This window comes from Hoplias malabaricus, chromosome 7 (genome assembly GCF_029633855.1).
Source record: "Hoplias malabaricus isolate fHopMal1 chromosome 7, fHopMal1.hap1, whole genome shotgun sequence".
NCBI lineage: Eukaryota > Metazoa > Chordata > Actinopteri > Characiformes > Erythrinidae > Hoplias > Hoplias malabaricus.
In genome coordinates, this window is record NC_089806.1 from 1,999,165 (window position 1) to 2,011,143 (window position 11,979).

The 11,979-nt window shown below is 37.2% G+C and overlaps 1 protein-coding gene across 1 annotated transcript in view; it reads right to left on the bottom strand.

The window, feature by feature from the left end:
- Nucleotides 1-614, bottom strand: part of LOC136701588 (NACHT, LRR and PYD domains-containing protein 3-like) — a 28,225-nt gene extending 27,611 nt beyond the window's left edge. The window contains exon 1 of the mRNA XM_066676200.1: nucleotides 518-614. The gene's annotated coding sequence lies outside the window, so the exon portion shown is untranslated. The remainder of the gene's footprint in view (nucleotides 1-517) is intronic.
- Nucleotides 615-11,979: the final 11,365 nt, after the last annotated feature.

Consider the following 11,979-nt stretch of genomic DNA (forward strand, 5'->3'; position numbering starts at 1 on the left):
CACCCTCTGGTCGGATGTGAACAGAGCAGATGTGTACAGTGTATGCTTCTGCGAATTGGAAGGAAAGGATAATCTGGTTACCAAAAACAAAAAGGAAAAGCAAGCAAAGACAGGAAAGAGAAAGTAAAGGGCAACAGTATGTCATCCAGTTTTTCAGGAAGAAATGTGGCCATGTTCTGTGGGTGGTGGTGGAAATTAACCTTGTTTAGCCCAGAGTCTAACATTAGATTTTTTCATATTTCCAAAATACATTAGGGTTTACATTTCACTCTTCTTTTAGCCAACATTTAATCAGTGCAGGGCAAGATTTCTGCAACTGTTCAGACTAAATGAGCTGGTCCCTGCCTCTGCCCTTTATCAGTACACACAGAAGCATCATTTCCTCCTCGTCCCCATGAACTATTCCCCACTGAAGGAGGTGAGCAGCATTATGTTCAACCGCTTGGCAGTTGTCAATCTTATCTTTATTTATTTGCTTAAGTAATCCTCAGGTCATTAAATTAAATGCAGTATTTACCTCAATGTGTTTTCTCTTGTTCTGATCTTCAAACACACTCCACTGCTGCACATTTACTTTCTCTTTAAATCCAGGTTGGACTGGATTACATCTGCACAGCAGGAAGAGTTGCAGGGACAGGTAAAAGAGTGGAAAGTCATTTGGACCAATCAGAGCTCTCTCCAGGTAGGTATCAGATTGTCTGAATCAGATTGGAGCAGAAAATCAGGGTGTTCTCAGGGAACACAGTGAAATAAAGACTGTTTCTGTCTTTATTTCTTAGCTCTTCTACCTTATTAACCCTTTAAGAACTGAATCTAGAACTGGAACCTTGAAGTGTCCTGCTATTTCTAACTAGGCTTATTTTAATAGTTTGAGAGTGTTTTATGATCTGATTCTGTGCTAAATACCAGTTACTGGAGAGAGTTAATCTGCCATGTAATTTAAACATATACTACACTCTAGTTAAGACTCAAATATAAGATATACACAGTGGATATTTCCTTCTTACATATTTAAACAAAATAAATAGTTGATGTTTAAAAATATTAGAATGAGAAATGTATATTGGACATATTATAAATATAAAAATTTTAAGAATTTCATACAAAATACGTTAGCATTAATTTTGACAATATTCAGTATTTAACTCCACTTTGCGGCTGTGACGGCCCCTGCCTCATCCTTTACAGCTCATCCTCTTTCCTACTGTGTACCTTTGTCTCAACCCCTCACTTTATGTCTGCAATGCCCCAATTGTATGTCTTTACAAACAATCGGGCAGCTACTGATCCACAGATCCCAGCCATTCACACCAGCAATGCTTTTATGGACTTTTTTAACAATAAGATTGAAAATATTAGACAAACAATAAATACCATATTACTAAATCCAGCCTGCCTGTCATCTGGTGTGGATGATATAGAACAAAACATAGAAGAAAGATTAGAGGACTTTGACCCACTACCACAGCTAGAACTGGAGAAAATCATCTACTCGTCAAATTGTACGACCTGCACACTTGATGCAATACCAACAAAACTATTTAAAGAAGTATTACCAGTCATAATCAATCCCATTTTAACAATCATAAATTCGTCCCTTAGACTAGGTCACATACCCAAAGCATTTAAACTAGCAGTTATTAAGCCCCTGATCAAAAAACCAAATCTTGATCCTAGTGTACTATCCAATTACAGACCCATCTCTAACCTTCCCTTCATATCTAAGATCTTAGAAAAAGTTGTGGCCCAACAACTTAGGTCATACTTGCATAAGAATAACATATATGAAAAATTTCAATCTGGTTTTAGGCCACACCATAGCACCGAAACAGCTTTAGGTAAGATAACAAACGACCTTCTTCTAGCCTCTGATCTAGGCTGTGTATCCATGCTAGTTCTACTAGACCTCAGTGCAGCTTTCGATACAATTGATCATACTATTCTGCTAGAAAGATTAAAAAACATGGTTGGAATAACAGGAACAGCCCTATCATGGTTTAAGTCTTACCTCACAGATCGCTATCAGTTTGTAAACATAAATAATGTTTCTTCTACTCATACAAAAATGAGATTTGGAGTTCCCCAAGGCTCCATTTTAGGACCTTTACTATTCATATTATACATGCTGCCACTGGGCAGAGTTATTAGCAGGCATGGCATTACCTTCCACAGTTATGCAGATGACACACAGTTATACATATCAGCCAAACCAGATGACAAACCTACATTAAAGAAAATGGAGGACTGTGTTAAAGAAGTGAAGCATTGGATGTCATATAATTTCCTTCTGCTAAACAGCGACAAAACCGAGGTTCTCCTTCTAGGTCCAAAACCTGCGATAAATAAGGTATCAGATTTAATACATAATTTTGACTTACCTGTTCTCCCTAGCTCATTAGCTAAAAATCTGGGTGTTATAATTGATTCAGATCTATCATTTGATCAGCATATAGGTAACATTACAAGAATAGCTTTCCTACATCTTCGGAACCTCGCTAAGTTAAGAAATTCCTTATCCCTCCCAGATGCGGAAAAATTAGTTCACGCTTTTATTTCATCAAGATTAGATTATTGCAATGCACTTTTATCAGGATGCTCCAGCAGAAACTTGAGTAAACTCCAGTTAATTCAAAATGCTGCAGCCAGGGTCCTCACTAAAACTAGAAAATTTGATCATATCAGTCCAGTCTTATCGGCCCTTCACTGGCTTCCAGTTAAATTCCGTATTGATTACAAAATTCTTTTACTCACGTATAAATCCTTATATGGTCTCGTCCCTGAATACTTGCAAGACCTCATCACACACTATGAACCACCAAGATTACTCAGATCTCAAATAATGACACTTCATTGGTGATCATTTAAAATTCAATCTATAGTTTGATCAGAGGAGGATGGGTCCCCTTTGTGAGTCTTGGTTCCTCCTAAGGTTTCTTCCTCCAGCCTCGAGGGAGTTTTTCCTTGCCACTGTCGCCTTCGGCTTGCTTGCATTGGGCTTTGATTTAAATGTTCTGTTTTGAAACTGTGAAGCTGCTTTGTGACAACGTCAGTTGTAAAAAGCGCTATACAAATAAATTTGATTTGATTTGATTTGATTTGCACACTCTCCTGCTATGGATCTTTGTACCTGCCTCTACCCTTCACAGCTTGGCCACTCTCAGTTTCCAACACAGTGCTCCTAGCACTTGAGGCCACCTCTTATCTGGATTTCTTCCACACTTTTAATTCCCCCTCTCACATGCTGCCTCTCCAAATTCAACTTCTGATGACCCTATGACATGCCGCAATCACTTCCCCTTTGTCACTATGGCATTTAAAGACTCTATCTACCCAGTCACACCATCCTTCTCTACTGTACCTTTTCTGTTATCATCATAATTAATAAAGGGCATTCAAGGTACTCAACTTAATGCTATTTGTCTACCCTCGCACATGATGCTCAGTCATGCACCAGGTTGTTAAAGGCAGTCAATTCATGAATTCACAAACTCTCCCTTTTACTTACCTACTCAGGATCCAGGACACCCCCATGGCCAAAATTACCTCTCAACCTAAACATTCTATAGCACTTAATGCCTAGCATCCTTGTCATTTTGGGGCATTTTGCTTTATACGCATTCTGAAGCCACCCTGAACTCCTGCACAAAAATATATGAGTTCACCTTCACATTTCAGTTTTTAGAGGCATGGTTGGTGCTAGCAAACTATAGTTAGATAATAACATTATTTCCAGAGTAGGACCATGCCTGAACTCCTCCCTTCAGCCTTATGTATACTCTGCAAACTCACATCATTTCCACCACTTTTTCATGTAATCATCTATCCAAATGAGTATATACTCCAAAGCCACTCTTGTCCTATATATATATATATATATATATATATATATATATATATATATATATATATATATATATATATATATATATATATATATATATATATATATAATATCAAATAAATATTATATAATTATGCACAGTATATTATCCATTTAAAAGGATTTATAATGAACAGTGGCACTTGTAAATGTAAAATAAATAATACATTTTATCTCATTAAAATAAACTTATAACACAATATTAGAGTTAAATGTATGCTCACAAAACACTATTACCAAGTAACAAAGAGTAAAAGGCTTATCAATATGAGCTTCATAAAAAGTGTTTAAAAATGGTGCTTAATTCTTTAATTGTAAAAATTGATACAAGATTGTAAGATTGTTACGTCTATCATTTTTCTTTATTTAATTTTTCTTTATATTCTATTAAATATATAAATTTATGTCTCTCTCTTCCATTCCATCAAGTGTATTCATGACTCTGTTATGACTCATAATGATTTTATGTTGAAATTGTTATGTGTTTACTTTATTATAACAACTGCCACTGTATAACACTATCCTCTATTTAAACTATCATATATCTATAATATATTATAATTGTTTAATTAAAGGATGGTGTTATACAATGGCAGTGCTAACAACAACAATACTATTACTTCTATTACAACTATTACTACCACTACTACTACTACTAAAAATACTAATAATACTATGCTTTAGATGGCAGACGATAAAAGGATGTTGCTCTATTTCTGCTCCCTACATGGGTAATGTTGACATAGTTTTGCTGTTTTCTTAAGGTGGAACTGATTCTAAATTCAGCAGGCTGTTAACTGCTGTGCCTGATCCACTCTACACCAGCACAACACCCACTAACACACCACCACCATGTCAGTGTCACTGCAGTGCTGAGAATGACCCACCACCCAAATCATACCTGCTCTGTGGAGGTTCTGAGCATTGAAAACAGGGAAAAAAAGCAAACAAAGTATGCAGAGCATTTTTTTGAAATTGCAGAACTACAAAGTGCTCCTGTGACAGTGGAGCTGAGAGAATGACAGAACCAAGGGTGTGGTCATAATGTTATAGTTGGTCTGTGTATATAAATCTTTGCTGTAATATTCATCATTAAGTAATTCCAGGGCAATAACAATGCAGAAGGCCTGAGGGTCAGGGGAATAAGGATGATACAGATTCATTTCTTTGAGGGTCTGGAGTTTTTAGAAATAGAATGAAATGCTACAAAATCCATATTGTACATTTATGTAAACTTTAAGTACATTTTTCATACTTTTCCCTGATATGATCAGCTTCAAATGCAAAGTTAATTACATTGCAGTGTGAGAGGTCAGTTAGTTTAGGTCAAGTTAAATAGTGTGATTGAAAACATCCTAGAAATTCACCTGAGCCATGAAGACTCCTGTTGGTTTGATTTATATTTCTCTTCCTTTATTCACTTTTGTTGGTATCTATCTTCCTTTACACTTTTTCACATTTAAAGATGATGTTCACGGCTGTAAAGAAAAAAAAAGAAAAAACACTTTTTATAAATTCAGAAGATGCTTCCTCACCATTTTTTGCTCTCCAGACAGTGTGTGCAGGAAAAAACGGTCTAATGTGTTTACGAAGTCCCAGTGTCTGTAAATGAGTGAAAAAGAAAACCCTCTTGACCCGGTATGCTAGGCTTTCTCTCTCTCTGTTTTTGTCAACAGAGGCACAGAGGATATTGCTGTATTCCTGCTCCATAGGTCGGTAACACTGACATATTTTTGCTGTTTTGGATCACTTAAGGTGGAAATGTCTGCACACTTGGGAGACAGCTTACAGACAGTGCCACAAATCAGTTTCTGTGGGAATTCAAACTGAATAAAAGCTTACATTGTACATTTATGTAAACTTTAAGTACATTTTTCATACTTTTCCCTGATATGATCAGCTTCAAATGCAAAGTTAATTACATTGCAGTGTGAGAGGTCAGTTAGTGTAGGTCAAGTTAAATAGTGTGATTGAAAACATCCTAGAAATTCACCTGAGCCATGAAGACTTCTATTGGTTTGATTTATATTTCTTTTTTAACTGTTTCCCTTGTTCACTTTTGTTGGTATCTCTCTTCCTTTACACTTTTTCACATTTAAAGATGATGTTTACGGCTGTAAAAAAAAAAAAAAGAAAAAACACTTTTTATAAAATTCAGAAGATGCTTCCTTACCATTTTTTGCTCTCCAGACAGTGTGTGCAGGAAAAACCGGTCTAATGTGTTTACGAAGTCCCAGTGTCTGTAAATGAGTGAAAAAGAAAACTCTCTTGACCCGGTATGCTAGGCTTTCTCTCTCTCTGTTTTTGTCAACAGAGGCACAGAGGATATTGCTGTATTCCTGCTCCATAGGTCGGTAACACTGACATATTTTTGCTGTTTTGGATCACTTAAGGTGGAAATGTCTGCACACTTGGGAGACAGCTTACAGACAGTGCCACAAATCAGTTTCTGTGGGAATTCAAACTGAATAAAAGCTTACAGACAAGTTACACTTTATCCACATACAAACAACAGTCTGTTATTTCCCCTCAAACTCACTGTTCCACCTTAAAAGATGCTTAGCTTCTGAACATAAACAAACCAGAGAGAACTGTGATTACCCATAATTGTAGACTTTTCCTTTAAGCATTTAAACACTTTTGACTGATGAATACTCTGAATAAACTTTCTTAACTTTTTTTTTGGATATTTTTCTTCTGTACATGGCAAAAAGCAATACAATAGAAACCTTTGTTATGTTATGTTAATATATTTTATTTAAAATCTAGATCACAAAAATTCATAACCCGTCCTCCTTGTTATCTGTCCAGGTGCGTCTCGTCTGTGTTGTGTATTTAAGTCCCCTTCCCTCACTTCCTGTTGTCGTTCATTTTGTATTGTCTTCGTACTCGTTATCATTTGTTCCTCCCTGTTTCGGTCTCTGTTACGTTCTCAAGTCTGTCTGTCTCCGCTCTTTATTCGGTCATTGTTTTTCATGTCTTCGTTTCGTTTCTAAGTCCAGTCTGTCTTTGCTGTTCCTCGTTTGGTTTCCTCAGTCGTTATTTGTTTTTCAGTTATCGTGTTTCCTAACTTTAAGTCTGTTTTGTATTGTTTGTTTCCTATCCCAAGTCGTGCCGTTACCATTCCTAGTCATGTAATGTTGTTTCTTTGTTTTGTAAAGGTTTGTTGTTTTGCTCTTTCCTAGTCTCGTCATGTCATTTCGTTTCGTTTCCCAGTCCTGTCGTCATTTTGTATAAATTTCTACTCTTGTTGTTTTCTAACTTCGTGTTTGCCCTTAAAGTCCGTTTGTGTTAGTTTCGTTTCTTTATTTTGATATATTAAATATCGCTGTGTTTTAGCAAGTGCGTCCGCCTACATCAGTCCGCCCCGTGATTCGTGACAATTATATTATTAAAAATAAAACAATGCATTACAAATACAAATAATAATCAGAGTCAGATTGTGTTGTTCACATTTATCGTCTACCTGCACACTATCACATTCACAAATCACAGTGCTGTTGGTCATTGACATTAAAATATCAGACGTAATGGATTCATGAATGAATTTAATCATGTTTATCCTGACAAATTTAAATAAAGGTTTCATCACTACTGATTTAGTAAAAACTATATACAATATCCCTCTCAGACTTGATCACCTCATAAGGGTTCATACTTTATTTCCTTTTCCTTTAGTAAACCTGAAACTTTTCACAGAGACTTTTTCTCCCCCTGAGTTCTGTCGTCTCACACTGCAATCTTCTTCATTAATTAACACTCTAAGAACAGTGGAGACACCTCGAGTGAGAAAAGCACCTGGAAAAAGCACTGAATATGGGATTATTATGACTAAATCCATGGAGAGAAGTAAAATCCAGACATTCTCTGACAGGCAACTGGGGTGCCTTTTATTTCTGTTCAGTATTACAAGATTGGGTTATACTTTGTGTGGTTAGTCCACATTCTACAAAAAAAAAAAAAAAAAAAACACCCACAGGCTGTCAACCACATGTCAGTCAACACTCACAAACTGTACCTGAAAAACAAATTCATTTAGCAGCTGTAGATACACACCCTGCAGTTTATGCTACAGTTTTTCAACCTTATTAGATATGTGTCCTATTAGAGTGTCTACTTTAAAACTGTGCACTCCCCCCCCACCCCCAACCCCTAAAGCACCCCTGACCACCCACTCGCCCTCAAATTTCAGTAAATTGATCTTTCTAATTTGTGTTTTTATATTAAAATTCTGGAGACTATTTATTTCTGTTATTTTCAACCTCTACTGAAGTAACACAAAACAAAAACAAAAACCTGGAGATCCCATACCCATTTACAGACACACACACACAAACATGCACACAAACTTCACAGAAAACACTGTGTTTCAGTAACACACTTTACATCATTTGGATTTCCCTGCTCAAACAACACTTTGTCATTTTGCCACTTGCCTCAAACTGTTTGTGTGGCACCAGTGGGAGGGATCAGTGGGTGGGGTACAGGTCAGACTGTCAACCGCAGCCAATCAGACACTAGCATTATTTGTCAAGTACATCCTCTAATGGACAGCAGGAGTTGTTTATCACTCTCCGCTGTAGCTTCTCGGCTGAAGAGTTTCCAAATGAAGACAGTAACCATGGGCAATTGGCCAGAATCTAGTGTGTGTATGTTGAATCTCATTAAAAAGTGGGTTCTAAGTAGCACCATAGCAATAGAAGAACCTCTATGGTGCTGTATAGGACCATACACATACACAATTTTCATTAATCTGAGGAACAGTTTCACAATGCAAAGAACCATTTAAACATGCAAAAGGTTTTATTTAGTGTCCATATTTCTATATAGAACCATTGTTTTGACCAAAGTACCCTTAAAGAACCCTCATTTTAAGAGTATTGTAAGTGCAGCCCATTGTTTGACCTTGTTTTTCTTTACGTTTTTGTCTTCAATTTCTTCACTTTTTACAATTTACAAACTTCTTCCTTTTTCTCTTATTTTTTATTCCACTTCATTTTGTATATTTTCTTCTATTCTCTGGTAACTTGTTTTCATTCTATGCGTCTTCAGTGTATTATATAAAAGAATTGTACATTTAAATATATCTGTTTTATTGTAATTTAGACACCTTAACATTCCTTTGTGATTTCTGAAGACATTATGTGAAATGTGAGAGTGAAGAGTGTCAAGCTTTGGGAGAGTTTCATTTGTCTGAGATGATGGTGTTATATAAAGGGTTTGCATCCAATCTCAGGTTTAAATGTGTTAATCACACACACACACACACACACACACACACACACTTCACCTCTGAAACAGGAAAAGGAACATCATGTTTTCATCACATTATCTAGTGTAACTTCAGCTGATTCCATCTCAAGGTTTGATAGTTGGCTCAGTTTATTTGTAATTTGTAAATTCTATTTATTGACCTATAAACAGTGTGCTTTTATGACATGCATTACAACTTTCTAACTCACCATTTCTCACCTGTATATTCCATCACCCCTGATCCACATTAAACGAGCAAGCAGTCACATTCTTCTGCTTCCATTCCAAAGTACTGGTGTGACAGGTATATTCTGGTTCTTCCAGTCCAACTTAAACAGTAGTGTCATTCATGTGCTTGTACATTTACAATTAAAAGCCTTTTACGAGGATCACTCTTAGTGCCACCAGTGTAAATAAACGCCGACTGATTAATTGTTTGAGTTTATATGCACTGCCCCTTGTGGATCAAGTGCAGAACTGTAAAATTGCCATAGAATCAAGTTATACATACATACATACTATATATATAGTGCAGTGTATTAAGTAACTGTAGATCAGTGTGTGATTGTGTGTGTGTGTGTGTGTGTGTGTGTGTGTGTGTGTGTGTGTGTGTGTTTGTGTTCAGTGTGAGGTTACAGAGGAAAAGAAAAAAACATTCTCTCTCTCTGTGCCTTCTCACAATGCCCTGAGCACACACTCTCAAAGATGTCATTTGAAGTGAGGAGAAAACACACACACACACACACACACACACATTTATACAGAGAGATAGTCCTTGAGACTCTGCAGTACAGTGCAGTGGGGGGTTTCCATGGGAACCAGCGTCTGAGCAAAGATCACCTCATATGCATTTCATTGGAGACAGAGAGATAAAGAGACAGAGAGAGAGACAGACAGAGAGTGAGAACAGAGAAACAGAAGAGCATGGTAATTTTGGGAGAAATGACTGAGAGACGGGAAAGAAAGCAAGAGAGATTAGAGAAAGAAAGAAAAAAAAGATGTATAGAAGGAGAAGAATAAGAGAGAAGGTAAGCAGTTGTATGAGAGAGAGAGAGAGAGAGAGAGAGAGAGAGAGAGAGAGAGAGAAACAGACATAAAGAACACATTATTAATGTTATAGATAAGATCTCCTAACTGGATGAATGTTCTAGATAAGTGTTCTTAAGCGGATTAAGGTTCTAGATAAGAGCTCTAAGCAGGATTAAGGCTCTGTACTGATAAGGTTTTAACCAGATCGGAGCGGTAGTATCTGGGAGGCAGGAGGAGGAGGTCATTCTGATAAAGTCCAGAACAGAGTCCAGAGTCTGTGTCCTAAAGTATTTGGACATCTCTACAGAGTGAACACAGTCACCTGCCACTATGTAACTCTCTACAGAAAGGCTTTGACCAATAGAGTGAAACACTCTGGAGCAGCTACATATGAGCTGTAGGTCACCATGCCACCAGAGGACACAAGAGGCCCATGAAACCTGTGTTCTCTGAATTAAAGAACCATAGTCTAATGCTACTGGGATGATCTGGAGTGGTGCTACTGTTCAAAGTGCTGACATCAGTACCTGACCTCACTAATAGGCACCAAAAAATACTCTTAAGACATTCTCAGATAGTGCCATAAAGTGTCAAATATCCATCAAAACACTATGAATTATTATAACGCAATATACAAAATACTTCAAAAATGAAAACTGAGAACAAACACAAATCACCACAAGAGGGAGCTAGTGGAATGCCAAAGGAGAACTACACTTATCTGGAGAAATAACCAAAACCACAGTCAGGAGCACAGAGCACAGGCTTAAGACACAAAAGAGGGAACCAAAGCACAGGGAAGATAGATCCAGTTACAAAACTAAAACGAGAAAAAAACGAAACTTAAACTAGCACACACTACGCTTAAGAAGAGTTTCTTCTGTAAGACACTTTTGTGAATCCGGCACCAGTGTGCCACTTTCAGCCCAGCCGTGTATGTGTCAGCAGTGGGACCGGGACTGTTCTGTTACCTGTGGCAGGGGGAGTAGTGTTATGTTAATATGGGCTCTGTTTTGGGTCACGTGAAGCAGCATGTGATGGTTCTCAGTGGAAAGCGGGATCTAAGCTGCTGTAAGTTGATCAGGAAACTGCTCTGGAGGTGACTGTTCTCTCAGGATCTCTGTAAATAGATCTTTAACACAGAGAGAAATGGATAGGAGGTCATCTCATGCAGAGAGGAGAGGAGATATATCAGACAGGAAGGAGACATACCCAAACGTTTCCTCATGCATCTCTTCATAAGAGTGACTTTAGAGGAGAATGTTAATGTAACAGGCCTTAGCTTTAAAACATGTTGGACCATTTCTTCCCCAATAAAATGGTTACGTGCTATTTAAAGGGCAACTGGATTTGTTTATATATATGAAACAAGTTGTAATGCAACAAAATTGGACACATATTCTGTTCCAGTAGTATGCTGATCACCTACGTAGAGGAGTAAACTTTTAATCCATATCTTTAATATATTTGCATTTTACTGCTTTAGAAGCATGACTGTAATATCTCAGTATGGCGTACATGATGTCTTACAGTTACTCTGATATATAAGAAAATATGATCTCTACAATGGCAGGGCTCATAATGAATTATAAAGTCTGCAGACACCATAACACACTATGTTTTTCATGCTCATGCTTAGTCTCACATTGTGCCACCTAACACTGCAAGGAAAAAAAATGGACTGATACGCAAAAGGACCAATTACAATTTGGCATGACGTGTAGAAGGAGGCAATCTTTCATGTTGGACCAGTGAGAGTCTGTACAATACAATATACAGAAATGTGTATACGCAGAGGTAGACAGAGCCAATCAGAG